General features: G+C 41.8%; 1 protein-coding gene across 2 annotated transcripts in view; it reads right to left on the bottom strand.

Moving 5' to 3' along the window:
* Window positions 1-16,015, bottom strand: part of LOC145999054 (protein Tob1-like) — an 88,795-nt gene that overhangs the window by 18,662 nt on the left and 54,118 nt on the right. The window contains exon 1 of one of the 2 annotated variants that reach the window (XM_083135998.1): window positions 1,704-1,947. The exons of the other annotated variant lie outside the window; for it this stretch is intronic. The gene's annotated coding sequence lies outside the window, so the exon portion shown is untranslated. Of the gene's footprint in view, window positions 1-1,703; window positions 1,948-16,015 lie in introns of those variants that run through there. 2 annotated transcript variants of the gene reach the window in all.

Below are 16,015 nucleotides of genomic sequence, written 5' to 3'. Positions count from 1 at the left end.
CCGTGCAACTGCCATGTGTTTTCTATCAAAGAAAAGAAACCTTCGGTTGAAAGGAAGGCACGATAATTGCGATTACTGTACAGGGTGTCTGTTAGCGGCGATTTATCCATCCCCAAATAGTAATTTTGATTACACTTACACCCCCGTATATACTAACTTACACCACTCGGATCGAAATTTCTGGATAAAATCTGTCTTTTCTCATGGTCCAACTGCCAGTAGGACATCACCAATACGAGGCCCTTTGGGGGTCTCTCGCCACCCACAATGCAAACTGCCTCCCGAACACATCGTCAACAGTTGTGTATGGGTTGAACCAATTATAAGCGCCAAGGGTTCGGTTTCGTTCCGAGACTACGTGCAGTTGTGCACTGAGCTCTCCACGGCGCACCCCCTTCCCCCTCGTACACAAGCAGTGTCGTATTGTCTAAGGTCATACGATTGATTCAAGCGGAGCAAATCGCACAGATGTGTCGGTTTTGAAACTTGAGGAGGGGGAGAAGAGCCCCATGGTGCTTTTGAAAACACTATTTATTTATCTTCTCATTTAATTAATGTCGTCTCGCTTTTCTAGAACAATATGGAGAAGGGTTCACGTCGCGTATTCCTGCTGCGAAGATAAATGTCGATAACGACGTAAGGTACACACACATGCTTTACCTTTGCTCAAATAAAGTGATAAAGTTCATTGCAGGAAAGTTCCTAACAGTAACACACGGGGAAATCCATGCGATGTAAAGTGCCCAGAAACATTCATGATCTTTTGGGGGACGTGATTCAGCAAGCCAATGAATGGAAATCGTTCATACCTTCACGGAAAATGTTCTTCTTACTATATCCATTGACAAGTACAAGCACCTGTACATTATATCACGGTCCGTGTACAATAATAATAATGTTAGAGACGTTTTTGTATCAACATTTTGCCATCGGGCGCCAGTTAGAGTCACGTCTCGGCTTTCGAGCTCGGGAGATCAGCGACAGAAATCGGCTACGTGGGACAACGAAAGGTCATACAATTTCTATCAGCTGCTCGTATATTTGTATTTGCACGTCGCTTTCCCACTCTCTAAACTAATTACGACAATCAGAATGAATGACGTGTGGATAAAATTAATCTACAATCAGAATGAATGACGTGTGGATAAAATTAATCACAATATCATTCATTCACATGCCAAGGCAGGGATCGAGCTCGAGGATATCGTTATTACTCGTCCACAAATCAAGTTCCACTGAATACATTTCTACTGTATTCAACCTAGTTGCCGAAATTAATTTCACCCTATATGTGAAGAGAATATCTAAGCTAGAAACACCTCTTTTTGGTAGTGCAAATTATGGCGATTAATTTGATAATTCTGTGCCGGCGTGTGTATATTGCTTTTTCAAATACTGTGTATATGTTTAACTTTGTGTAGAGTACCATGAGAAGCATATTGCACTGGCAGGGCATTTCCACCACTTTAAATTTCAAACGTTGCTGATGCTTTTTTTTTGGGGGGGGGGGGTAGTCAAAAGTACTATGTAACTGTGTAACTATCTCCAAACGGAAAGTAGCACTTGAGATAATGGATAATTTACTTGCGATCTACTGTGTACACAGGTGAAAATACTATAAGATATCGCCGACATGTTACTATACTGCGTTGTACCAGCCTAAAGTGAACAGATACGAAACAATATATAAGTTTGAAACATACCTGCTTAAGCGTTCGGCCTGAGCAGAAGACGGTCTTGTAAAAATGAAACGGTCGCACTAGCAGAAATGCTTAGTCTCGCACAAGTCTTCACACACACGCGCACCGTGCAGTGTCCGACGGAATATGCTACCATATGTTTCCCTCGCGCTGTGCTGTTGTTTCCCGTGGAGCGGGGTCGACCGCTCCCCTTGCAAGGCACTCGGCTCTCGCTTCTTCGAGATCCGCGCAACGACTGGCCCGCTAACCTACCGCTGCAGTGACGCCCCCATTCGATGCAACGCGGCGTTGCCACGTCTACGCGGTGCCGCATGAAACGCACCGCCTCGCCTTCTGAATGTGAATTGTTACGGCTCCCTCCCCCTTTCCCCTCTCATTGCATGACTTAAAAAAGGACAATTTCACGTCCTTGCCAATCTCCGAACCTCACGCTGGAAATTATCGGAAGGAACTGAACACGTGACACGTACGCAAAACGTTTCCTACGATTATGGCTTGCGTAAGTGCCTCCCCTCTTTCCATCCCTACACAGGTGAGTTAGCGTTTCGTGCGTCTGTGCGTGGGAGGGACAACAGCGCCATTACGCATCATCAACGGTGATGGGGCATCAATATCGCCAGCTGGCGACATCCAAACGTCCTTCTACGTCCTCGGCACTACGAGCGTTTCCAGGGCTGCGAGAATATGTACGGTCACGGACACTTGTGGGTTGTAACGATCCTCTTGACTTCCAATGGGGCCGTTACAACACAGTAGTGTCCGTGACTGTACATTCGAGCCCGTTCTGATCGTGTACTTGTTGACGTGGCCCATCTTAGGTCTGAACAGCTTTTCTTACGGATTCGGCGACAGCCAAACAAGCAGTTATCGAACATTCATCTCATTTCCAAAAAGCGCTATGGTGTTCCAATTTCTTAAAAATTACCTTCCAAAGTATTGACGAGAATTTCGTGTGGCTTGCTTTCGTTGTTTATTCACATATTTGTAATGGAAAGTAGGCATACGTAGCCACAAAACTATTGCGAATATCTAGACAGCAAAAGCAAGCGAAAGTTCACGTGAATGCTCTAGCAGATTGCACTTGACCCCCAAGAATAAGAAGAAATTAAATCTATCCTTCTCTATTTTATTTCCATCTCTTTATTCTGTCCAGATTTTCACTTTCTTTCTGGTTTAGTACTTCTTTCTTCTTGCACATTGCTTCTTCCCTTGTTATTTCTTTCCTTATCTTTCCTCTCCCGTTTCTGTCTCATTTTCTCTTCCCTCTCTCTTTCTTACTGTATAGACTTCATTTGTTTCTCCGTTTCTACTCTCCATAACTCTTACTCCCTTGCTTCTGTTATTTCTGTCTAACTTTCTTTTTCTTTCATCTTGTATTTCTCTCTTTCTTTCACTGTCTCGCTTCTACTCTTTCTTGCATTCTAGGTAGTTTCTCCCTCCCTCTATCTCTTTCTTGCTTCTATCTTTTCTCTTCCTTAGTTATCTTTCTCTCTCCCTTTCTCACTGCTTCGCTCTTCTCTCTCTCTCTTCTATTTCCCTTACTTTCTCTTTCTTCCGTCTTTTATTTCTCTTCACATATCCCCTTTTATTTCTTTCTCTTTTTGTACTGCTTGTTTGTTTTTATTCTTTTCTTTTTGTATATCACGATGACTGTACCAGAAAAATGACGTGAATATATGATTATTTCTGCACCGTAGTTAGACATGTTGGCGCTCTAGGCAGGATTGACCAGACCCCTTGCGTCAGTGACATTTTATGTGGTTTCCACGATATTTTCTTGTGCCATTTGTGATATTTACATCTACACAATTCGAAGAGAAGAAACAAATAAATTAAAAAAATATACGTAGGATGTAAATAATTAAAAATTTGTAGCGTGCAATTCTGATTGAAGTAAAGTTTACCATATTTACGAATATTTCAGTTATGTCCTGGTATCCGAAGAACATTTTTGATTTGATTTTTTGTTTTTGAGTCCACTTTATGCACAGATAGGCTAATCGGGACTGGACCTACAGTTTAAAGTGGGACCCGAACCACTGTGCAATGTGCCTCCACCGGATATCCAACCCGGGTTCCCTTGAATGCAAAGCGACGACGCTACCATTACAGCATCGGGAAATCCCAAGAACATTTTGAAAAACGTACTGTTACTACCTTCTACTTTGGGTAACAAAAAATTCCAGCAGTCTGTTACTTCCACGTGTAAATTTCTTCGTTGCAAATTTTGACTTTGTTTATACACACACACACACACACACACACACACACACACACACACACCCACACACACACACACACACACACACACACCCACACACCCCCACACACACACATATATATATATATATATATATATATATATATATATATATATATATATTCATTCATTGTTTTCTGCCTAATTGGCAGGTTTTTCACTGCAATCTCCAGCTTTCCCTGTTCTCTGCCTTACGCTTCGTAATAGCATACGACCCAGTTAATTTAATATCATCCATAAGCTGATATCTCTTTCTTCCACGGACTTTTCTTCCTTCAACCATTCCCTCCAAGGCATCTCTTAGCAGGCAGTTTCTTCTTAGACAGTGTCCTAACCAGTTTCTTTTCCTCTTCTTGATGGTCTCCAGTATAGATCTTTTTTCACCAATTCTTTTCAGTACGGCTTCCTTTCTTACCTTGTCCGTCCATTTTACACGCTCCATTTTTCGCCATGTCCACATTTCAAAAGCTTCGAGTCGTTTCTCTTCATTTCTTCTCAACGTCCAGGTTTCTGCACCATATAGTGCTACACTCCACACAAAACATTTCACTAATCTCTTCCTTAGACCTATGTCCATGGGTCCACAAAAAACATTTTTTCTTCTATTGAAAGCTTCTTTTGCTATTGCGATTCTCATTTTCACTTCTTGGTTGCAGCTCATGTCACTGCTTATAGTACATCCGAGGTACTTGAAGCTATCCACTTGCTGGATTCTTTCACTGTTTGCTCTCACATTAATATTCCTTGGTTTCCGTCCTATAACCATTGCCTTTGTCTTCTTTACATTAATCTTCATCCCATACTGCTCACAGCTGCTGTTTAACTTCCTCGTCTTCTATCATCCACATTGTTTTCCATTTCTTCTTTTGGAAGCCCAAGCAGTTTACTTCACGATACATCAAGTCATACCTTCCTCTTTTTTCCAGTTCTTCAATTTCTTCACATTTTTGTTTCATCCATTGTTCTTTTGCCCTGTCAGTTTCTCTTCTTAGCTGGTTATTCAGTATCTTGTAATTATGTCTTCCCTCTTCTGTATTTACATTCTTCCATTTTCTCCGTTCCTCCATTTTTTCCAGCATACTTTCAGTAATCCATGGTTTCTTTGCACTTTTCCTTTCCCTGTAGCCTATTGTTTCATCCACTGCCTTCTGTAAGCAGCTTTTTATTCCATCCCACATCTCATCCTTATTGTTACAACTAGCTTTAAACTTATTATAGTTTCCTTGGAAATGTTCTGCAAATTTTTGTCTTTCGTCTTCTTCCCTTAGCTTCTCTAAGTGGGGTTTCTTGCTCACCTGGTTTTGGGTTATCTTCTTCAATGTAAGATTGATTTCTCCTATTAGCAAGATGTGGTCTGAATCAGCTCCTGGCAATGTCTTCGCATTTTTCAAACAATTTCGAAATCTTTCTTGTACCAGTATGTAATCTATCTGGTATCTTTTACAATCTCTTGGACATATCCAGGTGTACCTCCTTCTCTTATGTTGTTGGAACAGTGTGTTTCCAACAATTAGGGAGTTTCTTTTACAGAAATTTACCAGGCTTTCCCCTCTCTCATTTCTCTCGCCTAATCCATATCTTCCTACTGTACTTCCATCCTGCATTTCTCCTACTACAGCATTCCAATCACCCATTACGATAATGCACGAACCCTTTCTCTCTTTTTCCATCAATTCCTCTATCTTCTCATAGTTTTCCTCCACTTCTTCTTCTGACAACCCACTATGTGGCATATACACTTGAATTAACACTAAGTCTTTCTTCTTTCCTTGAAGTTTCACCATTATAATCCTGTCATCCACATAACGCACTGCTATAACTTTATGTTTCACACGTGGTCCTAGCACTATTCCCACACCACGGTTTCCTTGTTGATCACCTCCAGAATAAAACATCTTGAACTCATCACTCACTATTTCACCATTTTGTTCCCACCTCACTTCTGATATTCCCATAACATCTACTTTGTTTCTTCTCATTTCTGCCTTTAAGTTTTCTAGCTTTCCCGACTGTAACAGGGTTCTGACATTCCACGTTCCAATCCTTAATCTTACCTTCTGTTTGCTTCTCTTTTCCCCATCAGTGTCCTTTGTCATAACGTGTCCTTCCCAGACATTCCCCTCCCGGACATCCGAATGGGGGGCTAGTTTACGTCCGGAATATTTTGCCTTGGAATGACTCATCATGATTGCAGTTTTTCTAGGGAAAAGATATATGCGGTAGCTTCCCGTTGCTTTCCGCACACCACTCTCTCTTTCGCATCTTGAAAGATCCCAGGGGGCCCCAACGAGGAGGTGAGGAGAGTGGATTTGACTAAATGAGCCCTCCGGACTTCACCGAAATTCACTGCACCAAACGTATGGTGTTTGGATATAGGTTGCATATCAGTTCCATCAGGGTTTTTGACTCAAGGTCGAGAAATCCCATTTAGCCTTTGCCCCCCTATATATATATATATATATATATATATATATATATATATATAACTGCGAAGCCTGAAGTCTAGAGATAAAATACGGGAGGGAAATCTATCAGAAATTGTAAATAAAATTATTCATATCAGTGAAATGATGATGGTTATTCTGGAGTTGGCAACCTGATTTCTTGTGAGTTGGCAACTTGATTTCCTATGAGTTGGCAAACTTATTTCACGTGACATAGTGAGATAGCCCAGATCTTGGGACTCAGTATATATATATATATATATATACATACATACATACACACACACACACACACACACACACACACACACACACACATACACACATATATATATATTCATTTGCTGTTTTAAGTCCACTTTAGGCACAGAAAGGCTAATCGGGACTGGACCTACAGTTTAAATTGGGATTCGAAACACTATGTGCCTCTGTCGGGTATCGAACCCGGGCGATTACATTACCACACCATCGGGGAGGCTCCATACATATTTGATGAAGGCTCTGAATTGGGGCCCTTCTTCCCTTACGAGCGCTCGTGCCAAATAAGCCCCGATTCCACAACGGGGAGAGGCCGCACGACCGAACAAAAGACGCGAGGCCTCCTTGGTGCATTGTTCCACATTCCCACCAACCTTGGACTTTGAGCATATTAGGAGCGCATAATTTACACAAATTGAGGAGAAAACACGGCTAATTTTTTCCACGCTACGTTGCCCACAGCAGGGCTAATTGCATTCCGGCCGCTGCTAACGGATTTCTTTTCCTGTCCACACTCTGACCCTCTCGGAATGCACGGGCTTCTCTCTTTCTTTCCCGAGGAGGCGAGGGCGTTCACATGGCGCTGCTAAGGGGGACAAGGATCGGGAGACTAAAAAAAAAGCAAAGGGTCACGATTTGCAATGAAATCTGTGCAGGACCTTCAGGGTTCATTGTAAAGAGGCGGTGGTTCATATTAAATGATTACTGACGGTCGAGGTAAGCAAGATAGGCTTGTAAAAATCGAGACGAACGAAACGAGATTTTCGAGACGTGACCGAGACTCTCGGTTCCGTTCGATCTGAACCGAATATACTTTACTTTGCGATTTCTTCATGAACAGGCACGAATCTAGAAATATATTTCGGAAAAGGGGTACGAAGCGAATGTCTCAATAATAATAATAATAATAATATGTACATTAATTAATATCGTATTATTATTTGAATAGGTAAAAATACTTTTTAAGAATAAAGTTATAAAGCATGTATTGATTATCTAGCTTACGTGTAGTTAAGATCGTCAAAATTTGTATAGAAACAGCTGCCTGCCAAGATAAAAAATTGAATATTTATTCAATATTAAAAATGATGTTAAATCCAATTAACGAAAAGTAAAGTTCCTGATTCATATTCTATGCATATTATAATAAGTAGAAGCATTCCTAAAACTTTCTTGGTACTGTCCTTAAAAGCCGTATGATTCCAATATAATCCTTGGCTTCCAGTACGTTCGGAGAAAATAACTTCCGATTATACAAAAAATGTTAAATAAGTATACAGCGTAACTCAAAATGATGTTCACGATTTCAGTGTCTATTTATTTCATTGTAATGATACGTAAATGACTGAGATTACACACACAGATTGAAAAACTCAAAACGTTTTTCCTGGCACATCATAAATGTTCTATGTGTGATCCAAGTGTTACACGACACACATCTAGTCTATAATCAAGTTCCTGCCACACTCTTCATAGCATGTCAGGGTCCACGTCAAGACTTAATGAAATGGCCACCACGATCCCCAGATTTCACTCCATATGATTTTTCCTATGGGATTTCATCAAGGATCGAGTTTTTGTGCCAATCCTTGCTACATCATTGGTGGAAATGCGTGAGCTCATCACTGCAGCCATAGCCGACGTGGATCCTGACATGCCAGGAAGTGTGTGGCAGCAACTTGATTATAGTGTGTCGTGTGACATGTGGATCGCACATAGAACATTTATAATATGCCGGGAAAAACTTTTTGAGTTTTTCAATTTGTGCGTGTAATGTCAGTCATTTACGTATCATTACAATGAAATAAATAGACACTGAAATCGGAAACATAATTTTGACTTACGCTGTATTTTCATTATTTAATGTTAGTACTTGGTAAGTCTTGCAGGGGCGGGGACCCCCTGGACCCCACCTAAATACTTCCTTGACCTTGAACTGTATTTTGCAGACACTTCCACGTAATACACACAGTCCAACGAGGTTCTGGCGTATAATCCTATGTAGGGCTGTTGTGTTGTCTTTGGGAGCTACGAATGAGAAGCTTATCTCGGTCATGGAAACCTGCAACGACGACTTGGGCCGGCAGTTGGTACGTAGGCCCTGGCCCTCACGGGCTGTTGCACCAAGGGTTATTATTATTATTAAGGAAATTTTAGACGTGTGAGGAATGCGTTCATTTTTGCTGTAGTAAGGGGTTTGACCCCGTATAATGTGACGGAGCAAATAGCCTGAGCGCTGACGCAACCAAAAGATGTATTCCAACCAATTATTCAATGTATATTGCAGACTAACGAGGCTCTGGTGTCAGAACTCAATGTCAGTATAATCCTCTGTGGGAATCGTGTTGTGTGCTGCATGTGTTTGTGAGTGTTCGTCAATTTCATCATATCGCCATTCATCCTCATCTTCGCGCTTAGCAAAAGTGGCGGAAGAGCGAAGTGAAAAAAACCAAACCAATAAGATAAAAAGCATCTCGAAGCATAATAATAAAAAAATGTGTGTAAACAGCAGGAAACTAACTCAACTCGCGGTTTTGTTATTTCGTTTATTTTACATCGTTCATCTGCCCCCTTAGGCTAGTTGCGAAGATGAGGAGTTACGATATGATGAAATTGATAAAGAAACAGTCACAAAGTTCCACCCAGACCTAGATTCGAACCCGGGACCCCTGTCGTCGTAGCGTGCTGTCTAACTTGTGGTAATGTAGTCGTTAAGTACAACAATTCGTGTCGTTGTTGCACGTAAATCACAAGGCAACAAATCGGCAGACCGAAAAAGCAGAACATGCTTCAATTCCCCAGAAATTAATTAACAAAAACAAAGATCGTAACGGACTAATCGCTCAGACAACTTTAAGGCCCTCTGCGTGGATGCAAAACGCAACCCGAGGAAACCGGAAGTTATGCCGGGCAATTGCAGGAGGCAATTGTACCCTGCAACGAAGACTTGCCGGTAACGCACTGACTTGGAAAGACCAGCGCGAGAGCTGCCAACCGTTGGCTCGTTTCCTCGTCCCTCTTCCTGGTGTAGTCGGTAGCGTAGGACGGACGCCTGCAATTGTCCTTTCGACCAAGTTATTCCATCCATCCATCCTCGTCGCCCCGGGAGTGCCGTAGACACGCACGTGGAAGTGTCAATGTGCGTTATCAGCGAAACACGGAGAAAGTTCCCTCAAAGTGTCAGGGCAATGTCCAATTTCAATTAATTGCTTTTGTGGATGAAACTGAAGCAATTGGCGTGTTGGTAGATTCATGTGAAAAGGGCGACGCATGGTTGCCGACTTCTTTCAGTTCTCTGTACACCACATAACACTGATCCCAGTTTTGATACTCTTTACAAGAATAACTTGATTTGATTTGTTGTTATTTAGTGTCGCTTTTCTGCCACTTTTGGCAAATCGCGACGATGAGGAAATTCACGAAGGTACACACACAAAGATCAACCCGGGACGCCTGGAGTCGTAGCGCGCTGTGCTAACCACTTCGCCACGGAGGTCAGCACGAGATGAACTTCTCTATCCGTGTTCCCTTCATTTCCCTTTTCATTCCTTTGTTAGTCGATACAACTATATTTCTAGGGTCTAGATTTCTCTTCTTACTTTTTGGTTCGTTACATGTTATCCATATTTCGAGCCTCCCCCGATGGAGCAGTTTTAACGTCATCGACTTCTCATCAAGGAAGTGGATGCACATATTATTTCGGATCCCACTTTAAATTACAAGTCCAGTCTCGATTAGCCTGTCTGTGCATAAAATTGATTTCAAACCAAACTAAAACATTATATGTCTTTCAATTTCTCACACTGTTGTGAGTACTTGAGACGTGTTTGTTTGAAAAAGTTGTCGAAAGGGAAACCTAAGTTATTAACAAAATGGGTTAAAGGTAAAACTATGTAGTTTCACTTAACAGATGTAAAGTAAGTACACTAACATAACGCAAGTAACAGCCCATCTTATTACGAGATGATATCCCAAATACCGAAAATATTCACTACTTATTCAATGAAGTGCTGATATCTTCCTAGAGCGTACAAATTTATTTCTTGATTTTATTGGGGTGGACAATCGGGTAGCCGGAGGAATTCCACCTACCCTTGCCTCCCCCCAAATATACATCTACAGAGGCATTTGAAACGATAGTTGTTGCTTTTTAGATTTATTTCTAGCTACCGTAATGCTGTATTTAACATGTTTCTTCAACAGCAAAAGAGAATGAATGGAAGAGTTATTTATTTGATAACAAATAATGTTTAACCCCTCGCCCATATACGCCACGTATTTCTCTTTACACCTCAGCAGCTAGAAGGAAACTTGGCAACGCCGCAACATCCGGCAACGCTGGAAAGAAAGCAATTCCGTATTATTGATTACGACATCTATCTTTGCCTCCCGTCGTTCCACTACATCGGGAAATTTCTGACGGCTGGAAAGGCTCGTGGCAAAAGGGGGGGAGAAGGGTAACCATTTTTACAACTGTACTGAATGTCCTTGACCAAGTGATCGATATGTATTTTTTCGCTCTTTTGTTAGCAAAGCTGCCACAGCTGGCAGATTGATCGATGGATTTCTTTGTTAAGCTATCTTTCACCTCACTTGATGCATGTTTGGTATGCCTCGAGCATAAATTTCAACGTTCTTGCACGCTATGGTGTATGTAGTAAACAATGATTTGCCCTTAAATTGGGCGCCTACTTGTTTTATCGGCCTCCTGGTAAGTGGACGTTGCACGGAATCAGGAATGAGGCCTCGCTACTTGTTCGGGGGCACATTAGTGGTAACAGTACTAAGAGGTACAAGGTGGTGTGTTTCGCCGGCTTCCGTGGCGAAGTGGTTAGTTCAGTGTTCTACGACGCCAAGGGTACAGGCTTCGAATCCTGGCTCTGTGAGTCTGTCTTCAGCAATGTCATCGCATCGGCACTCATCCTCATCGTTGTGATTAGCCAAAGTGGCAGAATAGCAACGCTGAATAATAAAAATCAAATCAAGAAAGTGTGTATGTGTTTTAAGTCTACTTATACAGAGATAGGCTGATCGGGAACGGACCTACAGTTTAAAGTGGGATCTGAACCATTGTGCCTCCACTGGGAATCAAACCTGAGACCTTTTGCTTGCAAGGCGACAGCGTTACCACTAGGCGATCATGGAGATTTCGTTTGAAAGAGGTTGCAACGTTTGCTGGTGGTACACCCAACGGCAAAAGAAATATTAACAGAATTGTCCATCGCTATTTTCATTGTCTGTTTTCCATGTAATGATCATGAATTGAAATTAAAACGTCAATAACTAGGGGACAGCATCTACTTCGGATTAATATAATTAAAGTCCTTGAAACAACAAAGGATGAAGAATAAAGAAATAATGAAAATAGCGATGCAAAATCTGACAATCTTTCCGTTGACTGTACTTGGGATTCAGATATGAAAAAGAGGCGAGATGTCATCAGCTAATAGTTTTTCCAATTTCTTGTGTTGCATTTTGTTCTTGATCTTCGCTTTTCAACGTCTCTGTTCTTTGTTCGTTCTAAGTATAATGTAAACGTAAAGAAATAAAAAAATTAGAAATCCTATTAGCTAATCCAATGACCGCTGCAGGAATATTACGCGTAGTACGCGTGATATAGCCAGCAACAGTAGTCAACGTAGCTGCTTTATTGGAGTTGGTGAGAGACCTTATATTATAAACTGTGCTTTTCTAAGAAGTCACGTGGTTTTGATTACATTATCTTCGTTCTTACAACGAAAATGATTGATGAAATGTGTAGCGAAACGAAGAAAATGTGGATGAGTGATGATGTGATGAAACTGATGAATGGACACTCACAAACATCCATGCCCAGGCCGGGATTCGAACCCGGAACCCCTGGAGTCGTAGCGTGATGTGCTAACCACTGCGCCACGGGGGCCGGCTTGATATATTAATAAAACACCAGGTATTTAAGCCCTTAAGACTATCCAAGGTGTAGGTTCTGTTCCTTCTACGCACCAAATTTTATCTTTATCTCTAGTCCTCCAGTCGTTTTTAAGGTATCGCCTTAGCATCCTCACAAAAATGTCCCCAAATGACAATAAACCGAAATCGCAAACAAATGAAAATCAGAAACCGAACTTGCAGCGTATGGAGCAACGTCGCTTTCACATTCGGTTTGGGAGAGGAGGGGGAGGTGAAGTTTACCGGAAGTGACGCCCGGAACCGCAATCGATTGTGATTGGCAGATTTCTGCCATTCTTCTGCACGTCTGGGAGCCTTTGGTAAACAGGGCCGCTGTATGTAATCCTGGAGAAACCGCAACGAAAGACAGACACTGCGTACATTCTTCCTGCTTGTCTTTTTCTATACTCGACTACCTTTTGTTTCTGCGCTGGCGCTTCTGTCCGTCTCTCTCTTGCTCTTCGCTCGTTGGAAAACCCGGAAGTGACGAATGTTTGGCACTCGACAAGCAATGAGCGCAAGTAACACCGATTTCAATCAAAGTGACATTTCGCCTTTTCAATTTCTCCCCGTCTCTATATATCTGTCTCCTTTGCCTCTCTCTATGTATATATCTCTACATTTTATCTCTGTCTATCCCCCCTTTTTCTCTCTCTGCATTGCTTTTCTATCCCCTTATATCTATCTCTCATTGCTTTGTATCCCTCTCATTATCTACTTATCTCTCTCTCTTATTGTCCTCTCTCTTTGTATATCCACATATCTCTCGTTCTCCTTGCTGCAAACACCCTCTCTCTCTTTCTCTCTCTCTCTCTCTCTCTCTCTCTCTCTCTCTCCCTGCTGTTCCTTCCATCTCTGTCTACCTTCGGATCTACGTATCTTCTTTCCTCTCCCCATTCTCTCTTTATTCGTCTATGCCTCCATATATATCCGTCCTTTGTCTGTTTCTTTTTATAGGCCTATTCTCTATACATTTCTCTCCATTCTCTTTCTCTCTCTCTCTCTATTTTCTCTCCGTCTATTTCTCTCGCTTCTTCTTTCCCTCTCCTTGTCTAAATTTCTTCTTTTTCCGTGTCACTTTGTGTGCATACATACACATATATATTTCTTATTTTACAACCATTTTCTGCCACTTTTGGCTAATCGCGACGATCAGTTGAATGATAATTAGATGAAATTGATGGGAATGCTGGTGTTATTCTCGACAAGAATCTGGATTTTGATATCGATGCAGCATCGCCGAAATGCTACAGTATAGAATATCCTGAGGATAAGGACGATTGCTCATCTGTTCATTCCATCCACTGGCTTATTAAACTTTTCTATCGTTGGGGATAGGTTTTACGTCAAGGAAGTGGCAAGAGCATTAATTTACCCCCCCCCCCCTACCCATGTTGATTGATGTTATTAGACTTTCTGGGTGGAAGGGCAATCGCATCGCCTCCTCTGTCCCCTTCATTCCGCACATATTTTTCCCATCCAGTGACCGAGAATATGTGGAACCTGCCTTCAGGACTTAATTCACCCTTTAAGTGAAACATATCAATTAAGTACAAAAAAGTTTTAAATGCCCAGCTAGACTTGTCACCCCCTCCAAATAACTCCACGTAACATCCCTTTGTGGTTTCTCCTTCTCTGCGTCAGATGGCAGCCGTGTAGAACTGCGCCAACGGGCGACCTTGAAAACGATAGAATTTGGCGATCTCCCAAGTAGCAACACTGCGCAATGGAAAAGGTTCTGGTGTACTTACAATGGGGCAGTGGGATGCTGTGCAGGGTTGCCAACCATGCATATACGTCGCTAAATGTGGTGAATTTGCTTGGGGGTAATAATGTCACGAATGGAGAATTTAATTTGATTTGATTTTCGATATTTACCTTTGCTTTTCTGCCGCTTTTGACTAATCGCGACTACGTGGGGACGAGTGACGACATAATGCAATTGATTAATGGAAACTTCCAAAGAACACCCATGCCCGTCCAAGCCGGGAACGAACCCGGGACCGAATGGAGAATTCGTTTTGGGAATTGCCAACTTCAGCGATAGAATTTATTATTTTCCTTCTCTAATACGATTTATTGTTGAATGAAAACACTGTAAGGCCAAGAAAATTAGTATCTATTCTTCTTATGATTCAACAATGAAGATTACCCTTGTTTACAATGGTGCAAGTAATTGGGCAATAAAACGAACGATTTTGCTTTTACGTTTGTGTTATCTTATCTCCTCGTGACCATAGGATGAATAATGATTACATGAAACAAATGAAGAAACAAACAAGATGGAACATCCATTCCTTACCCAGGCCTTGAACCTGGAATCATCATCAGCAGATCTTGAGACAGATGTGATCCCTCACGTGATAGTTTGTGATCTGAAACTTTGAAGTCACTTAGAAATTAGTGATAACCGCTCAGAAAATTTATTGACGGAACTGGGAATTGCTCTTTCGGGCAAGCAAGGAGCACAATTTCTGTCCACATACGTTGCTACTTTAGTTTGATTGGATTTGATTGATTTTGTGTTTTAAGTCCATTTTATGCACAGTACGGCTAATCGGGACAGTTTAAAGTAGGATCCGAACCATGTGCCTCCACCGGATACCGAACCCGGGACCCCTTGATTACAAGGCGACAACGCTACCACTGCGCTATCGTTGAGGCTTAGTTTGATTGGAAAACCTGGTTCGGATTGGAATAAATTGTACAGTCAAAAGCAGTGCATCTACTCTTGAAGCACTGGGGTACTATACAAATATGCCCCCTACAGTGCCAAAAATTAGCAAGTAGAAAGGAAGGGATGCAAATAGCCTACCATCCTGCCTCATGCCAAGCGGATTTTCATTGGTAAACGTGTAGTCAGCGCGTTGAATCCCATCGTCGCTGTTTTATTGTTTACTAGACCGGGTATCTTGGAAAGAGGAATTGATACAATGCAGTTTTATCACAGACTGTAGATCGCCGAAGACTACATGACTTGCATGAGCAAGTTTCGCCAACGTGAAAGTACACGATCGATTTTTGATTTTCGGATCAGTGTGTTCGTAAATTGGAATGCTCATTCGTCGGTCTCCGAGGCGAGATGGTTGGTAACGCGCGCTCGCTCGCTCTCTCTCTCTCTCTCTCTCTCTCTCTCTCTCTCCTTTTCTCTCTCATTCTATTTTACCCTCTTTCTTTCTCTCTCCATTTCCCTCTCTTCCTGTATCACGTTTTCTCTCTTCCCCTCCTTATTTCTCTCTCTATGAAGCTATCAGGTTCGAACCCTGGATAAATCATGGGTGTATCGTATCATTTGTTCAGCCATTAAGTTCATCTTTCGTCCTCATCGTCGTGATGAACCAAGGAGGTAGAAAATACGACGTAAAACAACAGAAAGAGATAGAAATAAAGAAATGCTCGTTCCCTTTAGTATTTATCCACGTAGG

This window comes from Lepisma saccharinum, chromosome 14 (assembly GCF_977018435.1).
Source record: "Lepisma saccharinum chromosome 14, izLepSacc3.1, whole genome shotgun sequence".
Taxonomy (NCBI): domain Eukaryota; kingdom Metazoa; phylum Arthropoda; class Insecta; order Zygentoma; family Lepismatidae; genus Lepisma; species Lepisma saccharinum.
This window is presented reverse-complemented; position numbering and strand designations above follow the sequence as displayed.